The sequence below is a fragment of the Triticum aestivum genome, chromosome 2B (genome assembly GCF_018294505.1).
Source record: "Triticum aestivum cultivar Chinese Spring chromosome 2B, IWGSC CS RefSeq v2.1, whole genome shotgun sequence".
Classification (NCBI taxonomy): Eukaryota; Viridiplantae; Streptophyta; class Magnoliopsida; order Poales; family Poaceae; genus Triticum; species Triticum aestivum.
This window is the reverse complement of record NC_057798.1, coordinates 649,312,067-649,320,413: the sequence shown is the minus strand read 5'-3', so window position 1 is coordinate 649,320,413 and position 8,347 is coordinate 649,312,067.

The window sequence follows — 8,347 nt, the reverse complement described above, 5'->3', positions numbered from 1 at the left end:
CTACGGCCGTTGGATGGACATCATACGGTCACTGGAGCTAGAATCATTCAGATTGACTAAGTTGACAAAGCCCTCCATCCCCATCAACTTAGTGGGCTCACAAGTCAGCCTCCCACCAAGGTGGATCCCAGCTAGCAGGGGGAGTATTCATTTTTTCTGCTTAATAAGGAGGCACTTCCGGTGGGTCCGAGCTGACAGCGGGGGGAACATTTTTTTCGCGAAATACGGTGGCCATTAGGTGGGTCCCAGAAGTCAGGGAGAAACGTTTTTTTTCGCAAAATACGGTGGTCCATCTAGTGGGTCCCTGCTGTCAGGTGGAGGAATCATTATTTTCCGCGTAATAAGGAGGCACTTCTTGTTGCGGCCATGGACCCAACTGTCAGCCTCTCCACATACAGTACACTTCCGATGGAAGTCATTCCTTGACCATGTTGACCACGCCGCGTTCCGTTGCATGCATGCTTCCATGGGCGTGGTGCGTCCCCACTGTCAGCCTCTCACGTACAGTCATCTTCCGACGACTCTTTGTTGTTGACCATGTTGACCACACCGTGCCGAGCGCACCAAGGCTGGTGGTTGACGGCGAGGCCCCAGACTGGAACGACCCAGAGATGGGGAAGACGGGGCAGTGGAGTCGCAGATGGAGAGGAGTGGGAAACTTGACTGGTTCGGGTGCACGGCAGCACAGCCGCGGTGCCGCCCACGGGAGACAGGAGCAAGAACAGAGGTTGAAGAAGGAGCATGGCTGTTGGATTAACATCCAACGGTCCAGCTGCTAGAATCATTTGTTGATTAAGTTGACAAAGCCGTGCGTACACGTCCGCTTAGTAGGCCCACAAGTCAGCCACCAAATCTGACGGGTCCCAGCTGACAACGGGATGAATAATTTTTTCGCAAAACAAGGAGGCACTTCCTTCCGTGCGAAGATACAGCCGGTGGGTCCCAGCTGTCAGGTGGAGGAAACATTTTTTTCCAGCTTAATAAGGAGGAACTTTCCTTGCGTGCGACCATGGACCTCGTAGGTCCCAGCCACCAGGCTCGCCATGTACAGTCCTCTTCTGACGACTCTCATTTGTTGACCACGCCGCACCGAGCGCAGCGAGGCGGTGGACGATGGTGAGGCCCCAGACGGGAACGACTCGGAGATGGGAAGACGCGGTAGTGGAGTCGCACATTGAGAGGAGGAGAAGGGTTATAACTGGTTCTGTTGCGGCGTGGGGCTGTAGTCTATGGAGAATAACAGGAGGTGTCGAGGGGTGGAGGGATAGCCTGGCCAGCGGTGGGGTAGCGCTTCGCAGTGATGTGTGCTAAGCAGAGCCGCTAGCCGCCGGAGGCCGGACCAGGCGGTCCCGGCGATGCTGGAGGAAGAAGACGAGAGATTGAAGGTGCATGCCGACCGTTGGATATAAATCCAATGGCTGTGGATGTCACAATCATTTGTTGACCAAGTTGACAACGCCCTGCGTAGGCTTCGACCTATTGGCCCACATGTCAGCCTGCAAAAATGTGGCATATATTTAACCCATGTTTTCCAGAATGTACAGTCCATTTGCTTGGCTGGGTGAACAAATAATTTCACGTCAATCAGGCCCATTTATATTTTCTAAGAAATCCCAGCCCATTTGCACTTCCTAGAAATACACGAATTAGCTGGGCTCGTTATATATAATGTTATGTTAGAAGGAGCAATTAATATCTAAGAATAAACCAGAGAGGCACATTATATATATATATATGATTAACAAATTAGCGAGTTATTGCTCAAAATAAAAATGAGTGCGTTATTATTAAATTGGTCTTTAAAATCTTCGCAAGCTTTTGTACGCAATCACCAGGATTTTCCTTGCCTGTGAGTCAAAAACAACGAGGATTTTCCTTGCCAATTTCTGTTAAACATTTACTTTTATAAGTTAATAACACGTGGGATGTTTTTATAATGTATATATAAGTCTCTATAAAATATATGATAATAGTAATAATATAAATGTATATAATGTGGTTAGAAGGGAAAACATAAATTGGACACAACATTATTATTCTTATATATAGATAAATAGAACAGAGACCTGCGTTTTATTAAAAAAATACATTGGGCTACCGATCTTTAAGAAAAAGCCCATAGGCCGGTATGCACCTCAAAAAATAAGTTGAAACCACTATCTCGGTATGTCGTGGGCTACACATGTTAAAATACAAAACCTAGGCCTAGCTGATATTTGTTCGCCCTCTGGAAAAAAATGATACCAGATCCCGGAGTGAACTGGATTAAAGAGGGGGCCGGCGGCACGACTGAAGAAGCACATCAGGAGCGATTTTTTTCTTCAGTGGATGGCTCTCGATAGCATTTTTTTACTTGCCTCTACACCCTACAACTTGTATTTTTAGCCTCCCAGTCCGTCGTGGTGGACCAGCAGCCCATTTGCTGGGCGGGCCAACCTACATAAACCAACACTTGATTTTTCATCAAGCCCCCCAAACAACATAGTACTATGTTTGTTTTGAGGCCGAAAACATTATTTGTTTTGAGGCCGAAAACATTACGACAGGGGTTGAGCGGGGGAGAGGGGAAGACAGAGTAATAAAAAGATTAAAAAGAGCTGATGCACCATTGCTACCCTAACAAAGCAGGTGCAATTCTTCTTGGGAAGAAGGTGTGCTGTTGACACCCACACATCACATACCCCACAGTAGGCATACTAACAAGTTCACACACAAACACAACAGAAAAGGTAAACATTCATATCAAACTCAGGTTCATAGGACACGTTCATATTCATAGCCAACATTCACTATCAACAACTCAAAAGATTCATATATACACAAGCTCAACATATCTATGCATCCAAATGATTGATATATCACATGACAATATTCATACATAATTCACAAAAAGATTCAGATATACACATGTTCACTATGTTTATGCATCCAAATGATTGAAATCACAGTCAATATGATCCATGGACGAACTTTAATTACCTAGGGTATAGACTGGTAAATGGTGTTCAGTCGGAGGTACTTCTTGCTAAAATTAGTTCTTGTATGAGTAAACTTTCGAGTACATAAGAGGCAGCACAGACAATCTGAACTTTGCTTGTAGGTTTATCCTCAAATAGTGGCCTCGTGCCGAGCGAGGTTTGAGCAACTTTGCCACTACTTTCATCCAACTAGTTTACTGTCTCATCTTGGTCCTGTAGCTCGCCAAAATTCTACATTGCAGACGAGAAAGGAGGCGGTTGAGAAAATGAACCACCCAAATTTTTTGTGTAGTTCAACTGAAATGGAGCATCCCTGGCATGCAGACTGATTAAGTGCCAGATGAATATACGCGTCAACCAACTTGTCTAGAATCTTTAGACTCCATGCCATACAGTTCGCTACCATATATGCCGATAACCAAAAGGCACAAGTTGGGACCAAAGACTGGACTCTGTTCTTCTGGGCTATGCGCCAATCAATATTTTTGGCGTTCACTCTCGTAATACTTGGGAGTTTGACAACTGGTCGACGCCGGTTGATATTCAAATGAATATAGGCACTTCTTGTCAACATCGATGCTTGTATGAGTGAACTTTGGAGTACATGGCAGCAGCATAAGTATCTGTCCATCTGATCATTTTGTGCAGTTCTACTAAAATCACCCAATGCAATGATTTGCATGCGAGTTCAGGCTCCAAGTTACTCCTTTATAAAATCGGGAAATAGTAGCACAATACCAAATTACCAATACATGACAAGAACAATAATCAGGATAAAGACCAGTACCAACCTGTGTGAGGTAGTATATCAATTACTATATCCTTTGGCTGGAAGCCGAGATAAGCGAAGAGACTGATAGCGAAGGAAGAAAGCAAGCTGAGATTAGCGAATGACAAGAAATGACGGAAGCTGTCGAGGCAATGAAGCACCCAAAGTTTTTGTGCAGTTCCACCAAAATCGAGCATCCCTGTTGTCACATATATTGAGAGAGTGAGAGTACTGTAATTGTGGGACTAGTTGATGAAACATACACTAACAAATAGAAGCACCCTCATTATCTGAATGGGTAAAGTTAGCAACATAGTAGTCTTGCTTAAAGAGGGGTATTAGTTTATTTAATCAGTGCCAATTAGCTCAACACTCAAAGCATTGCCATTTATCATAGGTTGCAAAACTTTAATGTGCAAAGATAAAGGAGTTTCTCATGACAGTAGCATGATACAAATAGAGATGACATCAAACTAATATGGATGAAGGCCTTAGGCCCATACCAACCTGAGAAAAAAAGCTTATTCATGTAGTCCCATAAGAGATGATAAAGCACTCACTAGAATCACTCAATACTATATATTTTTGTGCACTTCAAATGTATGGTTGAAATCACTCTTGTTTACCAGTGCTGAGATTATATCGAAAGATTATCAAGAACTCCCAGCAGAGTTAAAGCACCGGCTGGGATATAGTTCATTGTATTGTCTTGTTTAGTTACACTAAAATGTATGATTGGCACAACATGATCCTTGTTTGCACAAGTAAGAACAAGGTGAAACCTTCATTAGCTTAGTTAGAAAGGATAGGAAGACATTCGCATATTACTCAAACAGTAGCATCAAATTCATGATGGACAATATGCAAAACATTGCCTCATTGAACCAATGGCAATAAATTGACATGCAAAACAATAGCACTATTATGTCATGACACTAATAATATTCCCTCCCTGCTCCACCACATGATTCACCTCCATAGACAAACATACACACGTACATGATTCAACATAGGGTCCTACTAAAGATTTGTTTAACTCCGACAGGAAAATTAGGCAACAATAAATTAGTGGTACTTAAATACTCCTAATTAATTAAGTGAGACAGCAGAAGTGGAAGGGCTCCCTGGAGGATCGTCTCACATGTAAGGTAGTCGTTGCCGGAGCCCTTGAATGGCCTCGACTGAGGCCTCTGGCTTCAGCAAGATCGCCTTGGCACTGTTTATTCTTCTTCTTCTTCCTCTTCATGCTTTGTTTCTCTTTCTCCTCACCAGTTGGTGAAACCAAGTACATGATTGGCCTTCTATTTCAGAATTGGTTTTGTCAGTGAGAGAGTACAAGTGTACTAGTAAAAAAATAGCATTATTTTCTCATGACAGTCAAAAAATAGAGATGAACACATGCATTAAATATCATTCTTACCTAAAGGAAGGTTATGGTGCCAATATGCATGACGAGGATTGGAACACAGATCTCCCTTTGTGCAGTTCCACCGAAATGAACCAACTGTTCCATTCTGACATTCCAGTTAAACAACACAAAAGTCACTTCTTTTAAGAAGAGTTTTGTGCAGTGCACCAAAAGGTCACACCAGTGCAACGTCTTGAGCTTGCGTTGGTTTTCCTCGAAGAGGAGAGGGTGATGCAGCAATAGTAGTGTAAGTATTTCCCTCAGTTTTGAGAACCAAGGTATCAATCCAGTAGGAGGCTCCTCAACAAGTCCCACGAACCTACACAAACAAATAAAGAACTCGCAACCAACCGGACAAAGGGGTTGTCAATCCCTTCACAGCCACTTGCGAAAGTGAGATCTGATAGAGATAGTATGATAAGATAAATATATTTTTGGTATTTTATAATATAGATGCAGAAAATAAAGATGCAAATAAAAGTAAATTGAAAGCAAATATGATAAGAGATAGACCCGGGGGGCATAGGTTTCACTAGAGGCTTCTCTCAAGAGCATAAGTATTACGGTGGGTGAACAAATTACTGTCGAGCAATTGAAAGAAAAGCGAATAATTATGACGTTATCTAGGCATGATCATGTATATAGGCATCACGTCCATAACAAGTAGACCGACTCCTGCCTGCATCTACTACTATTACTCCACACATCGACCGCTATCCAGCATGCATCTAGAGTATTAAGTTCATAAGAACAGAGTAACGCATTAAGCAAGATGACTTGATGTAGAGGGATAAACTCAAGCAATATGATATAAACCCCATCTTGTTATCCTCGATGGCAACAATACAATATGTGCCTTGCAACCCTTTCTGTCACTAGTTAAGGACACCGCAAGATTGAACCCAAAGCTAAGCACTTCTCCCATGGCAAGAAAGACCAATCTAGTAGGCCAAACCAAACTGATAATTCGAAGAGACTTGCAAAGATAACTCAATCATACATAAAAGAATTCAGAGAAGATTCAATTATTATTCATAGATAAATCTGATCATAAACCCACAATTCATCGGATCTCGACAAACACACTGCAAAAAGAGATTACATTGAATAGATCTCCACAAGAGAGGGGGAGAACATTGTATTGAGATCCAAAAAGAGAGAAGAAGCCATCTAGCTAATAACTATGGACCCGTAGGTCTGTGGTAAACTACTCACAACTCATCGAAGAGGCAAGGATGTTGATGTAGAATCCCTCCATGGTCGATTCCCCCTCCGACAGAGTGCCGTCGAAGGCTCCAAGATGGGATCTCGCGGATACAGAAGGTTACGATGGTGGAAATTGTGTTTCGTCCTACCCCTGGATGTTTTCGGGGTACATAGGCTTATATAGGAGGAAGAAGTACGTTGGTGGCTGCCCGAGGGGTCCATGAGACAGGGGGCGCACCCTACAGGGGGGCGCGCCCTCCTATCTCGTGGGTGCCTCGGCTGCTTCTTGACTTGCACTCCAAGTCCTCTGGATCATGTTCGTTCCAAAAATCACGCTCCCGAAGGTTTCATTCCGTTTGGACTCTATTTGATATTCCTTTTCTTCGAAATACTGAAATAGACAAAAAAACAGCAATACGTGCTGGGCCTCCGGTTAGCAGGTTAGTCCCAAAAATGATATAAATATGTAAAATAAAGCCCATAAACATCCAAAAGGGGTAATATAATAGCATGGAACAATAAAAAATTATAGATACGTTGGAGACGTATGAAGCATCCCCAAGCTTAATTCCTGCTCGTCCTCGAGTAGGTAAATGATAAAAAAGAAATTTTTGATGTGGAATGCCACCTAGCATAATTCTCAATGTAATTTTCTTTAATGTGGCATGAATGTTCAGATCCAAATGATTCAAGATAAAAGCTTATAAAACATAAAAATAATAATGCTTCAAAGCATACTAACAAATAATCACGTCCTATCAAAATAGCATAGCCAAAGAAAGCTTATCCCTACAAAATCATATAGTTAGGCCATGCTTCATTTTCATTACACAAAATACTCCCATCATGTACAACCCCGATGACGAGCCGAGCAATTGTTTCATACTTTTTAACGCGCTTCAGCTTTTTCAACTCTTACGCAATATATGAGCGCAAGCCATGGACATAGCACTATGGTGGTCTATTGTGGTGGTTGTAAGGACAAAAAGTGGGAGAAGATAGTCTCACATCAACTAGGCGTATCAACGGGCTATGGAGATGCCCATCAATAGATATCAATGTGAGTGAGTAGGGATTGCCATGCATTGGATGCACTAGAGCTATAAATATATGAAAGCTCAACAAAAGAAACTAAGTGGGTGTGCATCCAACTTGCTTGCTCACGAAGACCTAGGGCATTTTGAGGAAGCCCATCATTGGAATATACAAGCCAAGTTCTATAATGAAAAATTCCCACTAGTATATGAAAGTGACAACATATGAGACTCTCTATCATGAAGATCATGGTGCTATTTTTGAAGCACAAGTGTGGAAAAAGAGATAGTAGCAATTGTCCCTTCTCTCTTTTTCTCTTATTTTATTTTTTTTATTTTTTCCCTTTTTTTCTTTCTTTTTTTTTCTTTTTCTTTTTTTTCTTCTTCTTTTCTTGGTGGGCTTCTTTGGCCTCTTTTATTTTTATAAAGTCCGAAGTCTCATCCCGATTTGTGGGGGAATCATAGTCTTCATCATCCTTTCCTCACTAGGACAATGCTCTAATAATGAAGATCATCACACTTTTATGGATTTACAACTCAAAAATTACAACTCAAAGCTAGAACAAGATATGACTTTATGTGAATGCCTCCGGCGGTGTACCGGGATATGCAATGAATCAAGAGTGACATGTATGAAAATTATGAAGGTGGCTTTGCCACAAATACGATGTCAACTACATGATCATGCAAAGAGCAATATGACAATGATGAACGTGTCATAATAAAAGGAATGGTGAAAAGTTGCATGGTAATATATCTCGGAATGGCTATGGAAATGCCATAATAGGTAGGTATGGTGGCTGTTTTGAGGAGGGAAAATAATGGGTTCAATACCGGCGAGAGTTGCGCGGTAATAAGAAAAGCTAGCAAAGTGGAAGGATGAGTGTGCGTATATCCATGGACTCACATTAGTCATAAAGAACTCATATACTAATTGCAAAAGTCTACTTAG